General features: G+C 37.3%; 1 protein-coding gene across 1 annotated transcript in view; it reads right to left on the bottom strand.

The window, feature by feature from the left end:
* LOC114480175 (neurexin-2-like) overlaps positions 1-20,902 on the bottom strand; it is a 484,818-nt gene extending 463,916 nt beyond the window's left edge. Inside the window, exon 1 of the mRNA XM_028474071.1 lies at positions 20,483-20,902. The gene's annotated coding sequence lies outside the window, so the exon portion shown is untranslated. The remainder of the gene's footprint in view (positions 1-20,482) is intronic.
* Between the last annotated feature and the right edge of the window lie 842 nt (positions 20,903-21,744).

Genomic DNA, 21,744 nt, shown 5'->3' with positions numbered 1-21,744 from the left:
GCGCCGCCCCACCACTCACCACGTTAGAGTAAGACATTAGAAAAAAATAATTATGAATTAAAAATACTGCGAAACAATTTTATATCTGTATTTAAATAATCAGAATAAATATGATATAGATAATGATTATGAATTAACCTGCGCCCAGAGACAGTCTGTGACTGCGCAGAGTTGAACGCAGCTGCTAAGTTATACAACACCACCCTCCCGCCATGGGAGTGGCTGACATCACAGTCGTCCGTCATAAAGTGGTTGATTGACAGGTGAAGCCGTGGAGTTGGAGACGAAAGAAGCAAAATGAAGAAAGAAAAATTAACTAATTCTGCTTTCCCCGCCTCCTTTTTCAAAAGTCAAGATCAGACCCAACATGTATAAAGACAGGTATAACTAGGGGTGGGGGGGAAAAAAATTCACTTTAGAATCGTGATTCTAATCATCCACGATTCTGAATCGATTCATAAACTTAAAAAAATGATTTAAAAAAAACCTGGAGGTACTTAAGCAGAAATGGGAAACCGATCTGAATGAAACCATAAAGGACTCAGTTTGGCAAAAGGTCATACAGAACATTCATTCCTCTTCGATCTCACTTAGACATGCTGTGGTTCAGTTTAAAGTGGTACACCGTCTGCACTGGTCCAAGGACAAGCTGTCTAAGTTCAAGCTGGACCTGGATCCTTCATGTGACCGCTGCAAACAAAATGTGTGCTTCTGCACACATTTCGGACCTGTCCGAAACTTTCTGGATATTGGCAATCTATCTTTGAGGCTTTTTCCAGCATCTGTTTGAAAGCGGTACGTCCCTGTCCTTTGACTGCTTTATTCGGGGTGATCTCTGTTGACACTCCCTTAAGTAGGAATCAAATCGGCATGATTGCTTTTTGCTCATTGTTGGCTCGAAGGCTAATATTGTATAAATGGAAAGATCCACGTCCTCCAAGACATGGTCATTGGGTGAAAGAACTGATGGGTCATATGTATTTGGAAAAAATCAGATATACTATACTATCTATTAATACATTTTATGACCAGTGGCTGCCATTTTTCTTATTTTGAAAATATGTCTGCTGATAAACTTTCTTAATTCGCTTAAGCTCTGTACTTTGTATACATATCAGTGCCACATAAATATGTAACTTCATTTTCTGATCCGGTATAGCAGGGGTTGGGGGAGGGGTTTTTTTTTTTTTTTTTTTGTTTGTGTTTTTCTTGTTCAACATTGTGAAAAATAAATAAAAAGACAAAAAAAAAATATATATATATATATATATATATATATATATATATTTATTTTTTTATTTTTCAAGATACAAGACAAAAGACAGGGACAAACAACAATGTGATAACCAGACAGCACACATCCAGAGAACAACGGCCCAACCCAGCAGACATGAGTGGGCCATGGTACGCCCCCTTCCCCCTCTCCCCCTCCACTTCTTTTCTTATGCCACCTTTTTTTTTTCATTGTATACCTTGAACTTATTCTTGTAATCACTGAGAGTTGAGACTTACTTCTGGAAAAAAGGGGCAGCTGACAGAAGTTTATGCAAGTTATTTATTGTACAGTAAGTACATTTTTATTTGTTTAGCATGAATAAATGTTACCTTGTTTGCCTTTGTGTGATTACATCATTTGGAATCAGTTTATTTAAAATAATTTTCCTTAAAACACTATGCATTGTATCAATTTTTGAATCGAGAATTGTTAAATCAAGAATCGATTTTCAATTGTATCATGAGACACTCAAAGATCCACATCTGTAGGTAGGACCCATTTAAAGCACTTTTCAGAAAAGGCAAAGAAACATGAACAAACTAGGAAGAAACTAAATTTGACGATTTCAAATCTTGAATATGTCCATATTTTTTAAACTAGGTCTTAAATCATCCCCCGATAAGTCCACTCTCTCCTCTACTCATTTGTCGCACGGCACAATCCTCCAATTGCGTCGTTTCTATAAACAATGCAGCTGACTGCCAGCTGTGGCTGCTCCGATGTGCAGAAAGAGCTCACAATAATAACTCCAGGTATGTCCAAAGTAGCTCCTACACACGTCCTTGTGTTAGCCAAAGTAATAAATAAATTGATGTATGAAGTAAAGCAGTGCAGCTTGAAGCTTTCTGTGCACCGTAGTTTACCTTCCTGTCATCCATTCAGTACAACGGCTCATTGCCAACACTCCAGCCTCTGCCATCACTGGGGAGAAACCACTCGCTACTTCATATTTATGGACCCAAACTGCTGCAGTAGAACCAACAGAAATCTTCCATCGTTATTCATGTATGCATTGATCATCAACCAAGAGCAGCAGTTAATTATTAATGATAACGATTAGTGCTGATGTGATCTTTTTTTTTGGTTCAACTGTTCAATAAATCCACTGTACAGAAATATTCCACCGATTTGTTTTCTATTTCTTGCACAAGTGTTATTTGACGTTAATATTTTTAGAAAAGAATCTATCCAAAAAGAGGTCATAGCTCTCAGGCCTTCCAGGGCCAAACAGACCTGATGGTTTCTGATAGATTCAAGCTTGATGGCAGGACAAGGTTATCCAGTGGATAGTCAGTGACTGGAGCGTAGTGTGCGGCTTGAGGATTAAGGCATTCTCTGTGAAAATGGCTTGTCACGAAAAGTAGCTTTGGATCGATAGTGTGCTGAAAAAGTTTGATCGGAATTCCAGGGGTCTAACTTTTTAACTGCATCTGTTATTTTTTAAGATCTGACTTTGTTTCTTTGATCCAAACCCCTAATTTTCCTTTGATTTTTCTGTCAACACTTTGGCTAAGCTGAAGTACTTCAAATGAAACAAGGTATTTGCCAAAGATAGTATTGCATGAAAAAAAAAAAAAAGATCACCTTTCGTTTTAATCATGACTTGAACTGGTGAAGATTGGGACTCAAGTTGCTCATTGTGACAGAAGTTACCAAACTACAAATGGTCCAGGGCCAAAGTCATACGTCTAAAAAGTGTAGCCTAAATCTAGTATCAGGTTAATGATGGTTAATGACACTATCTAAACCAGACATGGGCAACTGGTGGCAACATGCCATCAAATACACTCAATGAACATAATACACAAAAAGACAAACACAAACATGGCCACAGTGATACACAAAATGACCACAGACAAACAAAAACCTTTGTTCTTTCCTGTGGTAAAGTTCTGATTGGTCATCGTTCTATATCTGTGACCTAGGATGTGATTAAAGTTGCCCATCACTGCTTTAAAATTGATAAATAGTAGTGTATGTGTACATGTGTATTATTTCCAGTTACCAAGTCAGGCATCTTGATTAAACGGTGATTGGCTCCAGTGCCCTTTGACCCTTAATGAGATATATTTTAGATTGCGTAAGCTAACCGCATGTACTTAGGGAAAACAAGCAAACTGCGCAAACAGGTATTTGATAGAAATTAACATTGCCGTTCTAGCTACGTGTCAAAGTCTTTGATTTGTCTTCCAATGAACCATCTCCTAACACAGTGCTTCTCAACCTTGGGGTCACGAGACACTGAAAGGGGGTCGCCAGATGGCTTCAAAAAAATCAAGAATATTTTTTGAATAATTCAAACCCTTTTTTTAACCTTTTATTGCAACTACACCAAACTTTGTTTACTTTAAAACATGCTTTCATAAAAAAAAAAAAAAAATGGTCACATGTTTGCTCATTTTAATGTATTTTTGCTACATTACTCCCATTTCTGCCACTTCTCCATCAAATTCTAATGCCTTTTTTTTGCAAGTTTTTTTTTCTACTTTCAACACAATTTTCGCCACTTCTAAACACTTTCCATCACTTTTCCACCTAATGTCACATATGTTGACCAATTAGTCACTTTGAACCTCTTTTCACCATATTTGTAGCTTATTTTTGCCAATTTAACCCCATTCACAATCTCATGAGAAACTTTTACCAAAGCAATTTCTGTGTTTTTTTTCAATTCCATTTCACCACTTTTTCCACCATTTTTGGCCAGTTTTCACCCATTTTAATTATGATTTACATCTTTAAGATGATGTACCGCAAAAAAAAAAAAAAAATAAACTTCCTGGATAACAGTGGATATTATTCAGATCAATAAATAAATGTGGTTATCACAGATTCAATGGACCATCATTTTGCTGACTTTATGGGTGGACCCCAAAAAGCTCTCCTCTTTATTCCTCCTTATAGATGACCCTGTCTCTACATGACGGTTCTTCAATGTTCATGTCTGTGTTCAGCCACCTTCAAGTACAGTGGGGGTCCCTGGTTTCTGGCATCTTTATTTTAGGGGTTGTGGGCTGAAAAGGTTGAGAACCACTGCCCTAATGCCTATGAGCTACGTTAACAACAAATATAATTGAAAAAAAAAAACCCAACAATGTCTCACAGGGCCTTGCAATTCCAGCTTTCTTCCCAATCCATTCTGTCAAAAGCAGGTCCAAGTACCAGTGCTGGGTTTGCCATCTGTGACACACATGCCCACTTTCAGCCTCCCACCCGCCACAGATTGCCTTTCACCAGGGGCCATGTCAGATCAGAGAGTTATTCCAGGGACCCGCTGGGCTGTTAGAGCCACATGTCACCGTGTACGCTGGTCCCTGAATACTCAGGCCAAATGGCGTCTCTCAGCAGCTTGGAAAGAGAGGGAAAGCAATGAGGATTCCTGCACTGCACTGTTTGGAACTGAGTGTGAGGGGGACTTGGACACATGCTAGGTGCTAAACCCTCACAATTAGCACCAATAATCAGCAAGGTGGCAGGGTTCCTAGGTTTGTTTCATATCCCAGATCCTTTTTTAGAGGATGGAAAACCTGAAGGTACCACCATACGAGAGAAAATCTACAACAACATGAAAAGCCAAAATTGATTGAAGACAACCTAATTGTAACACTGATTATTTAGCTTGTGTAAAGACACACAGATGTGAAAGAGGCGATGTAATTATCATAGCAACTTAATAAACGGTTGCTTAGAGCCGGGCGATTTAGCAAGATTCAAGATACATAGACAGTTTTCTAGTTTGGCGCTATAGAAAATGACAACATCGCATATATCGATATAGACATTCCTTTTATTACTTTCGCCATGAGCAAAGCACAGAAGTGAAGCGAAGCGAAGAGCCGTAAGGTTATGTTTTATGGCACATTCACACCAAACGCGTCAACAGCGTCAGGTTTATATACACAATATATGCTGGACGCACTTCTAGGTTTGTCAAGGGATCCCGCATTGCCTCCTGGGCCTCCTGTGCGGCGCGTTTTTAAGCTTTTCGTGCGGAGGATGCTGCGCGTTTGGAGATTTCAAGCTTTTGATGCGCGTCCCGTGCCTCCAACGCGGCCGACGCTAGAGTATATATTTATATATATATATATGTATATGTATCGAGTTTTCTATTTTGCGGGTATAAGAAATTGCAATATCGCCTATATCGATATATATATATATATATATATATATATTTATTTGTTTTAAAATAGTTGTTTTAGGAGTCACTGCTTTTGCTACTTCTCAGAAAAGCATAAAAAGCAAAGTGTGATGGATTGCTGAGTGTGTCCCTTAGATAAGAAAAAGACTAAAGTGGTACATATTGTGCAGCTGTTTGGTAATAAATGAGCCTGTGTGGCATTTTGATCATCAAATTTAACCCAGAATAATTTTTTTCTGGTCAGACTTCATTTAAATTAAAATGATGAAGATTTATATTGTATATCGCAATGTTGAGAAAACAAAAATTGAGAGTTTTGGTCCATAACGCCCAGCCCGACTTAGAATTGTCTATTTTTTTTCCTGAAATTGCCAGTCTCAACCATTGCTACTCGTGAACTAAAGTTCTTAATATTTTATTTCCAGTAGGGATTGACCGATAAGGATATAAGGATAGGATATTTTTTTTTCCATCAGCCTTAGCTGATGACTGACACGGACTAACGATTTTCTTGAGCCAATATCAGGAGCCGATACTACTTTTGCTCCCTCAATTTACATCATAAAAATGACACAATGATGATAACAAATGGTGCGAGTCTCAATTTTTGAAAGAGGAACATTTATTGAAATTAACAAAGATGATGTAGAACAAGTAAAAACATATTTAACAAATATTAAAAACAGGTGATGTAGAACAAGAATAAGTAAAAAAAAAATATTCAACAAATATTAAAAACAGGTGATGTAGAACAAGAATAAATAAAAAGTATTCAACAAATATTAAAAACAGGTGACATAAAACAACAAGTAAATAATATTCAACAAATATTAAAAACAGGTGATGTAGAACAACAATAAGTAAATAAATATTTAACAAATATTAAAAACAGGTGATGTAGAACAACAATAAGTAAATAAATATTTAACAAATATTAAAAACAGGTGACATAGAACAACAACAAGTAAACAAATATTTAACAAATATTAAAAAGAGGTGATGTCGAACAAAAACGAGTAAAAACATTTCTGCTCTTTGCAAATAATGCGGATCGGCGAACGCAGCAGCCTGCATCGGCCGATGCCGATACACGTAAAAAGCGCAAAAATCGGCCGATGTATCGGCCTATCACTATTTTCCATGTGTGTCTTTTTTTCCCCTTATCATTAATGTGAGTGTCTTTATAGCAAATACAGTATCGTGCTGTTGCTCAAACGTTATCATCTCTCAACAAATCCAAGAGGAAACGAGCAAACTCTTGTTATTACTCCAGTGCGTCATTTTAATAGAGTTGATTAAAACTAGGTGATGGCACTGCTGCTAAAATGTGACCTATTGCCAAAGTAATGGCTGTTAAATCACATTTTCCAATAGCTTCCATGTAGTCATAAGAAGCATTAAAGAAAATGAAAGACGGTACAAACAAGTACTAAAATTCTGCACTGGAACAAAGTAGTCGCTCAGTAAGTCCTACTGAAGCCTCCTGGATGGATGGCTGGGCTGAAATGTCTGGACTGAGATGGAGAGAGGGAGGAATGGTGTGTGACTCGACTCGCCCTCCTCCCAACCACCTCCCCCCCCCCCATTCGGTTTCTCTCCCACTGTTATCGTGACACATTTGGCCTTCACCGTCTCTGCCCATCTCTGTTAAAACTGGGATAGTGATGGCAGAAGTGGCAAAATAATTGGGACACAGGCTTCATTTCACTCTGAATAAATAGGAAAACAAAAGAGGGTGGCAATCTGCAAGGAGGGTGCATAACGGTTATTTTAACGGCCCATGCACACTGAAGGAGAGCATTTGGCTCCAAGACGTTTAAAAAATCAAAACCGATGGAAATACAAGAAACAATCAATCAATCAATCAATCAATCTTTATTTGTATAGCGCCAAATCATAACCAATGGTATCTCAAGGCACTTTACAGTAGAGCAGTCTTAAGGACGGACTCTTCATTTTATGGATACACACATATGCATATATACGTATATACACATACATATGTATCCCACACCCAACATGAATTCATCATGGCGGCAAGGAAAACCTTCTGTTAAGCAGCAGGAACCTTGTGTGGATCCCATTCCTATGATGAACAGCCATCCACGTTATGCTGTGTTGGGTGTGTGCAGAGAAAAGGGTGGAGACAGAGCCGCTGAGTCTCTGTAACTCCACACTGAGGATCCCACGGACCTGCAAGACAAAAGCCAGAAGGAGTACAGGAGCAAACACACAAGGGAGTAAGCAGACATAGAGGGAGTGTTTGAAAGAGGAATGGGACCCTCTCCGGTCCCTCTCTAACCTAAATGACCTCTCTCTTAACGCCCTCTCCAACCTCTCTCCAACCGAGCATGCCAGACCCCCCCCCCCCGGCAGTCTATGCCTATTGCATCTTAATTATGAGCTATGAGCTGGTTCCTAACTAAAAGCTTTATCAAAGAGGAATGTTTTGAGCCTAACCTTAAAGGTAGAGAGGGTGTCTGCCCCCCGAACCGTGGTTGGTAGATGGTTCCAGAGAAGTGGGGCCTGATAACTGAAAGCTCTTCCTCCTATACTACTTTTAGAGATGAATGGAACAACGAGTAGTCCAGCATTTTGAGAGCGTAGTGTTCTGGGGGGATTGTATGGCACTACAAGCTCCTTGAGATAGACTGGTGCCTGTCCATTTAGGGCTTTATAAGTGAGAAGAAGAATCTTGAATTCTATTCTATATTTTATGGGAAGCCAATGCAGAGAGGCTAATACAGGAGTAATGTGATCTCTTCTCCTAGTTTTAGTCAGTACACGTGCTGCAGCATTTTGAACCAGCTGAAGTGTCTTAAGCGACTTGCTCGGGCAGCCTGCTAAAAGAGAATTACAATAATCCAGTCTAGAGGTAACAAAAGCATGGACTAGTTTTTCGGCGTCGCCCTGAGACAGGATAGATCTGATTTTAGCAATGTTACGGAGATGAAACAAAATAAGATGTAGGAGCAGAACATATGGTGTGACTGTACCACGGGAGCCACAACAATGTGACTGTCTGGTCCTAGGGCCACATTATCAACACTCGTATAGAATGATGACCAATCTGAGCTTTAACGCAGAAAAGAATGGTTTGCGTGTTTTTGTTGTCATTTTGTTAATTTTTCTGATATGTTGTACATTTTCTTTAATTATTGTGATTTAATTTTGTTGTTTTTGTATGTGTTATACGTCATTTAGTGTGTTATTGTTGTTGTTTTGCTGTTGTTTGTGAGGTATGAGCCTTTTTTGGGATATTTCTGTTGTCTTTCTGTTTAATTTCTGTCATTCTTGTGTATTTTTTGTTTTCTTTTTGTGTGTTTTTTAGCCATTTTTGTGTGTGATGGGTCATTTTGTAAAATGCTGTTGTCATTTTGTTTGTTTGTCCTTTATTCTTGCTGTTCTTTTCTGTGATATTAGTCATTTTGTGTATTTTTGTTGTCATTTTTGTCATTTTGTGCTTCTGCGGTCAATTTGGTGTATCTTTCTTGGTATTTTGTACATTTTACGTTATTCATGTGTACTTTAGCAGCCATTTTGTGTGAATTTTTATTCTTCCTTTGAAAATGGTGTTGCAGTGTTTTTGTTTTCATTTTGTTCGTTTTTCTCATATGTTGTCCGTTTTCTTTAAATATTGTGTTTTTCTGTTTTAATGTTCCTGTTTTTGTGTGTGTTATAAGTCATTTAGTGCATCTTTGTTGTTCATATGTATTTTTGGGTCATTTTGTGTATTTTTGTTGTCCTTTTGTTTGTTTGTCCTTTATTCTTGCTGTTCTTTTCTGTGATATTAGTCATTCTGTGTTTTTTTGTTGCTATTTTGTGTTTTTGGAGTATTTTGTGGTTATGCAGTCGATTTGGTTTATCTTTCTTGGTATTTTGTATATTTTATGTTATTCATGTGTGTTTTAGCAGCCATTTTGTGAATTTTTATTGTACCTTTGAATATGTTATTGCAATGTTTTATGTTTTTGTCATTTTGTTTATTTTTCTGATGTTCTGTACGTTTTCTTTAATGTTTGTGTTTTTCTGTTTTAATGTTGCTGTTTTTGTATGTGTTATAAGTAATTTAGTGTATCTTTGTTGTTTATGTATGTGTTTTCCCATTATTGTTGCTGTTGTTTGTGTGGTATGAGCCTTTTTTTGTATTTTTGTTGTCATTTTGGTATATGCTTGTTGTCATTATGTTTAATTTATGTCTTTCATATGTATTTTTGGGTCATTTTGTAAATCTTTGTTGTCATTTTGTTTGTCTGTCCTTTATTCTTGCTGTACTTTTGTATTATATTAGCCATTTTGTGTATTTTTGTTGCTATTTTGTGTTTTTGGAGTCATTTTGTGGTTCTGCAGTCATTTGGTTTATCTTTATTGGTATTTCGTATATTTTATGTTATTCATGTGTATTTTAGCAGCCAGTTTGTGAATTTTTATTGTTCTTTTGAATATGTTATTGCAGTGTTTTATGTTTTTGTTGTCATTTTGTACATTTTCTTTAATTATTGTGTTTTAAGGTTGCTGTTATCGTATGTGTTATAAGTAATTTAGTGTATCATTGTTGTCATTTTGTGTGTTTTATTATTATTTTTCCCGTTGTTTGTGTGGTATGAGCCTTTTTTGTATCTTTGTTGTGATTTTGGTATATTTTTTGTTCTCATTTTGTTTAATCTACATTATTCATGTGTATTTTTGGGTCATTTTGTTGTTTTTTTGCTGTCATTTTGTTTGTTTGCCCTTTATTCTTGTTGTTCTTTTCTGTTATATTACCCATGTGTGTATTTTGTTGCTATTTTGTGTTGGTGGTGGTGTATCTTTCTTGGCATTTTGTATATTTTGTTATTCATGTTTTTTTTGTTTTTTTTTTGTGTTTTTCCATGTTATCATTATATTTTGTATACTTATTTTGTTCCTTATAATATGTTATTGCATTATAAGAAAAACCATGTCCTCCCAGTGCCTTGTTGGTAAAGTGTTGCCACGCTTGGGGACGAGCGTGGCCTCCGCTCACAGCAGTAGACACTATCTCAATATCATGACCTCTATCAGCCCCTGAGTGCACCCTGTTGCTCAGTTCATTCCCTTCACAAGTGTTGACGATCCAGACCTCATATCACACGACGAACAGAACAAAATGGCCATCCTGAGAATGAAAATACCCCGCAGACACATTTGAGACTATAGGATTAGAAATTTTCGTAGCTATTGTATCTCAAGTTTAGCCATCTGAAATCAATCTGGCTGGAGGGGTAGCGGACGGGAAAAAAAGTATATATTACTTACAGCACAGAGTGAAGGATCAGGGTTGTTTGGTAGAGAAATAAACAATGTAGGAGAATGATAATAACCTGAGGGGACTTGAGTAAGAACAGTTATTCAGCTTCTTCCTGAGAGATTCAGGAAAATGTCTTAGAATCCAAAAGGAAAACACGCTTGTGCAGTGATTTTCAGCAAATCTGCCCTTGCACATTCTTCTTTGCTGTGTAAAACTATCCAAAGGTGTAAAGATTCCATCGATATTTTGATTGGTTAAGCAACAGTTCAATCAAATCAATGGAAACTCAATCCATCGATCAACATGGTCAGTAAAACACACTACAGGTCTTTTTTTTTATTTGAATGATTTTAATTTCAATGGCAATTAAGTAGAGATGTAACAATTAATCATAAGGCAGTTAAAAATCGATTCATAGGTATCACGATTCACATCAATACTATGAAAAAAAAATTAACCAGCAGAGGGCGCTATCCAGAAGTGTTGGCGGCGGGCGGAATCTGCTAATACTTTCTTTCTGACCGCCTTCTACTTTTAAACATGTTCATAAATGATTCCTTACCCCTTTAGCACCGAAAAAATATCTGTAATATTACGTGAATATCTGTAAAAGTCACATTTTTCTATTAGCTCTGTCTGGTTTTGGGGTTTAGTTACACATTAATTTTAAAGCCAATATTGGCCGATACTAGCAATAATATTGTGCATCACTGGTCAATAAGTGGCAGTAGTTAGCACAACAAGGCTGTTATGCAGTGTAAATAATTTGATTAGATGTTGCCTTTTTTTTGTGCATGGGTAATCGCTCTACATTCCACAAAGTATGCGGCTATTACCAATGCCGAGCACTTATACCCGGCTGTAAATGCCATTGAATGGTTAGAAATGCAGGTTTTGTGTAATTATGCAAAACTGGAACCAGTGTATGAGTGATATCCCACAGCAGAGGGATTAGTAACTAACACCCACTCCTCAATTATAAGCATAAAACCCAAATACAGATTTTTTTCTCTCTCTCTCTGTTTAATATCCCTGTTATGCAATGTGCTCCACTTTTCATGGCTAACCCTTGTTCTAGTGTCCCCCATGTATAAATGGACAGAAATTCTAAAATAAGCTGCATATATGACCAGATGACTTAGTCTAAAGGGGCCAGGAATGCTTGACTTTGAGGCGAGGGTTGGCCCTCAGGTTGCAGGTGGTTTGTCGGCAAAATGCCCTTCAAATAAAAAGGTGGGGGGTATTTTTAAACATGAGGCACAGCAGCCTCCTTGGCACCAAAGTAATGTAGGTTAACCATCTCAACGGCAGGTGTTAAAGAGACACACAATGTTCCTGACAACATGGACGTGCCAAGAGTTCTTTCATAGACGGCAAGGGGAGAAACTGGGCTAAAAGAAGAGAGAAACTGTTTTAATGGAAGCTGTTTTACAGAATACTCAAGTCTAATCTACACAGCACTTGCTTCAGCTTGCTGAAAAGTGAGTAGTAAAGAAATTCTAATATTTTAAATCAAGCTCTCCACGTTACAAAGCGTGACTTCATTAATTCATTTACAGCGCCGGCTTCTAGGGAGGTTCTCTGATATGGAAAAGAGATTACAATACTTTCAACCGTTTGATTGAAGAGCTATAATTCTCATTTAAGATTGAAATGCTCATGCAAGCTCTACTGAATGAATTTATGACCCATTCTTTGTGGGGTTATTTTGTGAAGAATGTGGAACAGACCGAGGACTTTTTTTTTTTTTTTTTTTTTTTAACATCAAAATGTGTTTCTCAAAGAGAGGAGCAAAGGGAAGTTGTTCAACTTGGAACAAAGCTTTGAACAATTTTGCTATTTCTATTCTTTGCCTCTAGCAGAACGTCACATTAAGACGTATCTGGTGAACAGAAGTTTTTCACCATTACAATATCGGCTCCTTCGACTTTCTCTTGGCAAGACAAAGAACCATCAAAATCAAGGACATGAGGAAGAGCAGAAGGATGGTCTCATACTAATTCAGAAACTCCCTTCTTTACAACTCCCCTATAAGCTCCTTTAACCTTTCCTCGCTCCCACTCTTGGGGGTGCACGGTGGACGAACCGACAGGAAGATGGATGAGAGCCAGGTAAGAGAAGAGTGAGTTAATGAGGCAGACTACTCTCTTAGGCCCCGTGCAAGGGATTACAGAAAGATTACCCACTTCGGATTCTCTCCTATTCTAATTTCACAGTTCAACTGGATATGGTTGGTCGGATGAAGGGGAGAGTACAAGTGCCCATGTTCTAATAGAGGTGAGATAGAAGACAGTGAGGGGTAACACTTTAAACCAAGGCCTCCAAAGTGGCAGCAGCTCACCACAGTAAGTTCCTCCATGTTCAGACTTTGTGTCACATTTCTTGTCAGAACGTGAGACTACCTCCTTTATAGCAGTGTCATCATGTGTCGTCCTTTATTCTTTTTGTCATAATACCAGTACTTCATAGTGTTTGTTGATACAATGGTTATCTGATGTGAACTCAACTTGGGCTGCCAACTTTGGTCGTTTAGTCGACTAATTGGTCGATGCCATCGTCGTCGACCAAGATTTTCATTGGTCGACCAGACTTATTAAATATGCAAGGACATAGACTTTCAATTTCAGCATTAAAAGTTGTTCATTATTTGCAAAATCATAAAATTACAATGGGTGACATTTGTGCGATTATAATAACGCAGTCTACTGATATATTTTCTAAGTAGACAGGCTTTTTTTTTCTTGTTAACTCTCGCTGCTGTCAGTTAAGTATATGACGCAAAGCCGCATGTGCTCAGTCCACATGCATAGTAGACGGCAGCGTTGACTCTCATCCTGCTGTGCAAAGAGGATCCAGTTTCGACGACATGAAGGATTACATTGAAGACTGACACAAATGTGACTCTAAAGGGCCACTGGTGTGTGGAAACAAAATCAGGGCAGATACCCCAGGCTCCTTCTGGCTGCAAAGTGACTCCTCTGCATCCCTGCCATCCATGCCCGCAGAGCGCCGAGCACATCTTTTTCAAAGCGACCTTAATGCTCATTTCTGATTTTTTTTTGTTCATCTGTTCACATTATCATTTAAAATGTGACCTGTATCAGACTCCAGTGTGAATAGTTTATGGCTCCAATCTGCACATTGTCGAGTTTTTGTGCAGCGGAGCTGGAGAATGAATGAGCAGGTGGAGTGGAGGACAAGGAAAAAGAAAGAAGAGAGCGAAATATTTTGTTTTGGTGGTTAAACACTGACCATTTATGATATGAACCTTATTCAAGCTTTGGCTCGAACTCGAAACTGTAACCGACAGGTCCGACAGACATTAGGTATTTATATCCGTGCCTGAACCAAAACCTCATACAAATGACATATTTACATTTGTTAAGTGTTGATAAAACCAGGCTTACCACTAAAACAGACAACTATTATCATCAGATCAGCGCACTCGGAAACGAGTGCACGTCAAACACACACAGGTGTGCAGCGCGCGCTAGAGATGGCTCGATTTACATAATCCACGTATCAAATATATGGATAATCCATGTTCTTGTGAAGAAAAAGGATTGATTCAACAGTGGATGCTTCAAGCGTGTTGTAATTCTGTCCCTCTGCTCTGATCAGAAGACAAGTTTTTAATTTTTTATTATTTTTTTGGTCAACTAATCACTACCTGTGCCATAGTCTTGGTCAACCAACCATTTCCTTGGTTGACTACAGCCCTAGAATTAACCCATTTCCTCGTTAGTTTACACTTTTTCATTTTGTTTCCGGTTCATCGGCTTTCTCTAATCAGATGTCATTACTGGCTTTTAAACTTCCTGAATTTGTGCCAAACATGCCTAATACAGTTCAATGATCGTTGAAATAACTATTATTAATTTTATATTTCTTGTCTGTCTCACTAAATGCAAACACTGAAATCACTCAAGATTTTGAAAGATATTTGACGTCTGTCGATTTGACGTCTGTCGATTTGATGTCTGTCGATTTGACGTCTGTCGATTTGCTAAAGTTGCTATACATTAATCAAAATTGAGTGTTATTGTCTGATATGGTGGTGGAAAATGGCATGTTATTGTGTAATGTTGTCCCAAAACATGTCGGTGAAGGTTCGGTCCATGTCAAATGGCTATTTTCATTCCAGGAAGTGAACTTCAAAATATTGCATCATTGTGTGTCATATTTTTCCTGACAAGATATGACATTTCCGTCTCTTTGCCCCCCTGCTTACCACAACAAATTGCCTTTTAATGCGTGATATTGTCCCAAAACATGCATTTGAGGATATATTCCTTGTTATCTTGCAATTGCCGCTTGATTCCATTCCAAAAGAAATGAAGATAATAATAACAACATAAGTAAATTCTGGGGTTTTTTTGTGTTTCACGATCACGGAAAATCAAAGTCCCTACCATTGTAGTTTTTCAACTTTAGTTCTTGATGTATTTAAAGAGTTGTGACACAATTTATCAATTAAGGAAAATAATAGATGTGTTCAAATACCCCTAAGGGTGTGGGTTTTATTTAATTGTAGAATATTTGTTTAAGATTAAATGTTTGTAACCCATTGGTTAATAATAAATGGTCATTTTTTTCTCATACCTACTGTTGCTGAGTATTGTTGTCTGTTTGAGTAACATCACTTGATCAAGCCTTTTCAAACATTCCACACTACAAAAAGAAATTAAAGTATGTCAAATTTGTGTTCAATATCGGCCAACACACAAGGATGCAATATCGGTATCATATTGCAAGTGAAAAAGTATCCATAAACTAACCCAGCAAGCAGTAGGGATGTAACGATTCACTCAACTCCCGATACGATTCGATTCACGATACTGGGTTCACGATACGATTCTCTCACGATTTATTTTACAAAATGGGACTGTAGACAAATTTTTTTTTGGGAAAAAACTAGAAAATACTGTATTATTTTCCTTTTATATTTCATTGTCAAAAGAATTCCTTGATAAACTATTCAAAACAATGCAATTTGACTAAAAATAAATCTTGAATGAAATAAATAAAGGAATAATAGAAATGAAAATGAAGCCTATTAATTTAAATTCTGGTTCTATAATAAACAATGCAAAACTGCATAATAGTTCTTTTTTTCTTTTTAAAAGTGCAACTGAAAATTTATTTTGTGCCTTAACAATTGGACTTTAAAAAAAAAACCGTCATTGCACTGATTTACGTCATATTTGTTTGGACCAGCAGAGGGCGCTGGTAACACAGTGGTCGGTTGGCATGCAGAAATTCTTGCAGTGAAGAAGAGAAGCTATGCTAGCAGACAGAGCTAATAGAAAAACGTGACTTTTACAGATATTCAAGTAATATTACAGATATTCTTTCGGTGCTAAAGGGGTAATGAATCATTTATTAACATATTTAAGAGTAGAAGACGGCCAGAAAGAAAGTATTAGCAGACTCCGCCCGCCGCCTACACTTGTACACTTGCCCTCTGCTGGTTAAAAAAAGTACTGCGATTCAATTTTCAGAAAATCGATATCAACCTTGCTACCTATGAATCGATTTTTAACTGCCTTACGATTAATCGTTACATCCCTAGCAAGCAGAGAAAGTAAATAAACACATACTGTAGCTTGATGAACCCTCTGATTAGCACAGAATCTGCTCTTGAGATAAGCACCGAGTCAAAAACATCACCGCTACAGCGACTGTTCCACACAGAACATAGTGGAATTGGGGTTTAGTTACTCTTTAAGTAATTCACCATATAATTCAATTCCAAATATTTTAGTCTTGCAATTTCCTGTCTTTAACCATATAAGATTGCAGTCATTTCTGATCGCATTTTTTTTTTCAAAACCGCGAGAAAGTGTTGCAGAATGGAAGAACTTTGATGCCAAGGTAGTGATAACCCTAATTACAAGCATCATTCATATGTGGCACAACAATAATGAAAAATGTCATTTTTATATGGCCCTTTCACCTGAATGACTTGGACACCACTGGACCAAAGAAATGGTTAAAATTTAGGAGGATTTTTTTTTTTTTTTACTCGTATTATGAATCATATTCATTCAGGATGGAGTCATTTCAGCACCTCATTAGGTATGTGACGGCTCAGAGAACAAATTCCATAAGGTACGTGATCAGTGTGTGTGGCTGTAAAAGAAGAAAGCTGAAGTGACACATGGATTTATTAAAGCTATGGATTGTGGATTCAATTTGCTTAACCCTCCTATTATCCTCAAATATTACCCTTGGAGTCAATCTCACCTCAGGGATATTTGCCTCCGAAAAATGATTTTCAAAAAATTGTTGAGGAAGTTTTATTTTCAGGCACTATTTCTTGAATACATAAATAACCCCTCGATAATAAAACATTGACCTGTTCTCTAGCACCACCATCAGGCCAAACTTTTAAGTGGAATGACTGTCTTGAATAGTTTTCATCCAAATCTTCACAAATTTGCATCAATGACCACCAGAGTATGAACCCTATTGGTTGTGGTGATGATATGAACTTTCCTGCAGCGCCACCATCAGGTCAAACTTTCAGTGTTAGAGATGACGTGTCGTGAAAATCTTTTCTAATAATGAATGGTTGACGTTGGTGACCCTAATGCATCAAAAAAAAAAAGTGAGAAATTTACCCATAACTTATGGTTAGGGTTAGGTTTAAGTTTAGCGTTAGAAGTAGGGATGCACCGAAATGAAAATTTTGGTGCATCCAAACACCGAATATCGAATGCAGTTAAGTTTTTGACTATTTTTTTAATAGTGCATAAATAGCCTAGAATACATTTTTAGACATGTTTTTTTTTTGTAAAGAAAATAAATGTTTATTGAATTTTATGAAATATTTTAAATATTCCAGTAGCCTTTGCTTTTCAAAAAAAGCACAACAAAGTTTTTCATTTATATTAGCCCTTCAAATAAAACATGCATTCCAAAAAAAAACCTCAAGTGCATTAAAGGGGAGGTATGATGAAAAAAATCACTTTATGATGGTTTTGCTACAGTGATATACATCCCTTTAGCCTCATTCAGAGGGACAGAGTTGAAAAAGTTATGTTTCCTCCCTCCTTTGTTATTCCACATTTTGTAAAAAGTCAGCTTTAAATGGGCGAGTTGGATTTTGCCCAAGTTGGTAGGTGACATCACCTAACACGCCTCCTAGAATGTGAGCTCCTCCCTCTCCAACTATCTAACAGCTAAAACAACACTGCTGTTTAATATAGAATATATATTATACTTTATTGCCATATATGTAAATGCAAACTACACTACTGGACACCCAAACTGCACTACTTTTTCTGCTGCCGATCGTGTTGGGAGTCACTGCTTGAAGCCACGGCCATTGTTCACACACATCAGCTGTTAGCACTCCGTGCTAATGCTACACCGGCCTATGCAGCGAGACCCGATATCGCTTGTGAACTGAAAAAGAAACGATGGGGTTGTTTACGGATTTGTGGCTCACAGCGCTAACAGCAGACTCGGTTGTGGAATTGGACGGCTTCCAACTTTTACGCGGTGATGGAGAGCGGAAAGGAGAGAGTCTGGTTGTGTTTGTGTGCGGAAAGGAGGAGCTGCACACACTTTTTTCCGACTCTAAATCACTGCACATTGTTTGATTGCGTCATTGCGTCACACGCTACTATTCGGCTTTGCTTTTAACTCACTAAACCACAGGCCGAATGTGGGGTTTTTTTGCAATATTCGGCCAAATATTCGGTGCGTCCCTAATTAGAAGTCTTATTTTGAAAAGTTGCGGTGAAAAAAAAGCTAGGGTTAGGGTAAGGGTCATTCCGGCACGTCGATATGTGACGAGTTGGGAGTGAGACTGGGTTGGTTTTACACAGCTAAAACAGCTTGGGGTCAAATTGGCCCCAGAGGAACAGCAATGCGTGCAACATGTGTTCAGCAAGTAAAAAAAAAAAATAACATCACGATCATTTTACGCTTAATCAATTGTACCCATCAAATTAGGAAAAGCCATTAAAAAAAAAAAAAAAAAAAAAACATTTTTTGAATGATAAACATTGAATGGGGTCAAATTGACCCCAAGGATAATAGGAAGGTTAATCAGAAAAATGGCAATGGAAAACAAACGCTGCTATTGTCACTCTTTAATAAGATACTTTTAAGGATAAATATCAACAGAATTTGCACAGTACTATTTTCACAACAAAGGAAGTCAATAAACAATGCACCACACTTTAAAGATGTAAGAATAAAGCTGATATGCTCATGTTATAGAAATAACTGGAATCATTCAGTGCATTGAGTGATGCTGAGGCTTCGCTCTGATCTCAGCATCCGTCATGAACAGCACTTTTACAGACGCACATTAAAGGTTTTGCGGATTTGCTGCTTGAATGTCTTTTTATATTGTCGTCGGTTTGCTTATGTATATGTTCCGAGGGATTCTCTCAGCTGTAGGACATTCTCAGCTGCCAGCTCGACTTTTAAGGCGATAACAATGTAAGTGCACAACATGTTTTTTAAGGAAGGCGTTACATAAACTACGTGTTTAGTCATCAACATAATCACATCCATAGGGATATAATTAGACATGTTTAGCCCATTGTCATATTTCACATTTTTATTATTATCACAGATTTGAGAGATTAAATTACAGATTGTAGCAGAATACAGCAGTTATTATTATTATTATTATTATTATTATTATTATTATTATTATTATATATATATTTTTTTTTTTTTTCAATTTAAAATGTAAATTATCTTGCATATATGTAGTAATTGTCTGGGTCCATGCACACAACAAGTGATGGGAACAAAAAATAGAGCAATAACACTTCCACTCCTCTTTATTAATGGAGGCTAAAAGTTGACATATGTTCTCATTAAAGGTGTTTTTTTTTTTTTTTTTTTTTTTTTTTTTTCCAACAAATGAATCCATTTCCATCCATCTCTGTGGCCTAGCGTCGCCATTCCTGGATGAAGCACTTGTTCATTATTTATCAGTGGTGGGATTTGGGTGTTGAGACACTGTTACGCACCCCAGTGGGCGTTTGGCGACACGGTAGCGCATTTAAACGCAGTGTATATAAACATATATCCCATAATAACTGGCCAGAGATCACATTTAACTAGTAGTGCAGAATAGAGAGTTATTTCAGAAACATTTTGTGCGTCAGTTGTGTGCCATTTTGGTATCACAATTAGAGTTTAGGTGTTTTTTGTTTGGTTTTTTTAAAAGAAATTACAGGAAATATCCATATAAATGTTTTGATATATTTAGGTAATCAAATTTAGTTGATAATATATATAAAAAGAGGGGGGGGGGGGGGGGGGGGGGGGAACTCCAGGTTAAACCTGTCAGAATAAACCCTAACAAGTCCATCTGGACGTTGCGTAAACGCATCTCCGGCGTGCACCAACGCGCAAAAGGAGAGTTTATTCTCTCCCTTCTGACACACACACACACACAGATATTTGACCAACCCTGACCCGTGTCAGCATAGACTCCACAAAAAAAAAAAAAAAAAAACACATTCACACAAATGTCCATCATCTCACTCCATCCATCCACTCGAGCTCAGATCCCATCATCGCCCAGAAACCTGCTCCAAACACTGAGCCTTTACGCAGCCATCTCCTGCTCCATAGCGCTATTACCAACACACACACACACACAAAAAAACAATTTTACAACGTCCGTGGTCTGATTTTAGGATCAAGTCTCCTGTCAATGTCTAAACATTTGTAAGAAAGAAATGAATTTGCACAGCATGGAAAATGCACAGAGAGGAGCGTGCATGTAGACACCCAAGCGGAGAAGAAATAAACTCCTTACTTGTATTTTTGCGGTAATCCTTTCACAATAATTCTCCAGCTTTGTGGAGGTTTGTAAAAGAAAAAAGAAATCCCAGGGGGAAAAAAGAGCCTGGGTGTGCTTCAGTGCGTCTCCTCAGGTTGTAATAATGTTTTTTTTGGGTGTTTTTCTTTTTATCCAAAGCAGATCCGAAAGCAGCTTCTGTTTTCCCCGCGTCTCTCCTTCACACAGATGGAACCGGTGCTGCTGACGCGCTCCACCTGCATGCCCGCCGTCAATGCTCCAACTATAGGCAGGAAAACCCACTTTCACCGCTTCTCTTCACAATAAAACGAGCTTTTTTTGGAAGCAAGCGTATGGGATTTTATTTTGAAAGACCATGGCGACGCTTTTGTGGTGGTAAATTCGCGCCTTTGATGCTGTCTTTACCTGCATCCAGTGGGAGAGCGGTCAGCAGCAGTGATCAGCATCAGCACCGCACTGAGCGGAGGGAGGATGCCCGCAGAGACACGCCCCGCTCCGGCTGCACACGGTTACTTCACCCGATGGTTGCACCGACTCTGCTCATCATCAGTAATTAAACATAATGTTTGTATGTATGTAGTACAACAACAATAATAATAATAATAATAATAATAATAATAATAACAATAATGTGATTATATTTTAAGAAAGGGTACAGAGGTAATATGATGGAAAAGTACAGAAGTGATTCTGGGCTACAGAAGAGTGTATAAAAGGGAGTAGTAAAGTGTATTTTCCATAAGTTTATTTATTTATTCATTTGTTTATTTTATAATTATTTTTTCATTTCATTATTCTGTATGTCAGTATCAATAATATGTATGAATGTATGTATGTGTGTATATTATTGTTGCTTTGATTATCAATTAAAATTGTATATGTAATATATGTATATAATTCGGCTTTGATTAGTGTTATATATGCATATTATGTTGCTTTGATTATCAATTAGTATTATATATGTATCTTGTGTTTGCTTTTATTATCAATTAATATTGTATTTTGTAATATAGAGGTCCAATAAGCTAAGGCTTCTGTCCCTTTTCCCTTTGTCTGACCAGAGTGTAGACTGTGTACGATCTACTGACCAATACACCAATAAATACATTATTATTATTATTATTATTATTATTATTGTTATTGTTATTGTTATTGTTATTGTTGTTATTGTTATTGTTATTGTTATTATTATTTGTGTATATATATTATTTTTTACTTTTCTCCTCATTTTTTCGAAATTTCTTTCTTTTTTCTTTTCT

The sequence above is a fragment of the Gouania willdenowi genome, chromosome 18 (assembly GCF_900634775.1).
Source record: "Gouania willdenowi chromosome 18, fGouWil2.1, whole genome shotgun sequence".
NCBI lineage: Eukaryota > Metazoa > Chordata > Actinopteri > Blenniiformes > Gobiesocidae > Gouania > Gouania willdenowi.
This window is presented reverse-complemented; position numbering and strand designations above follow the sequence as displayed.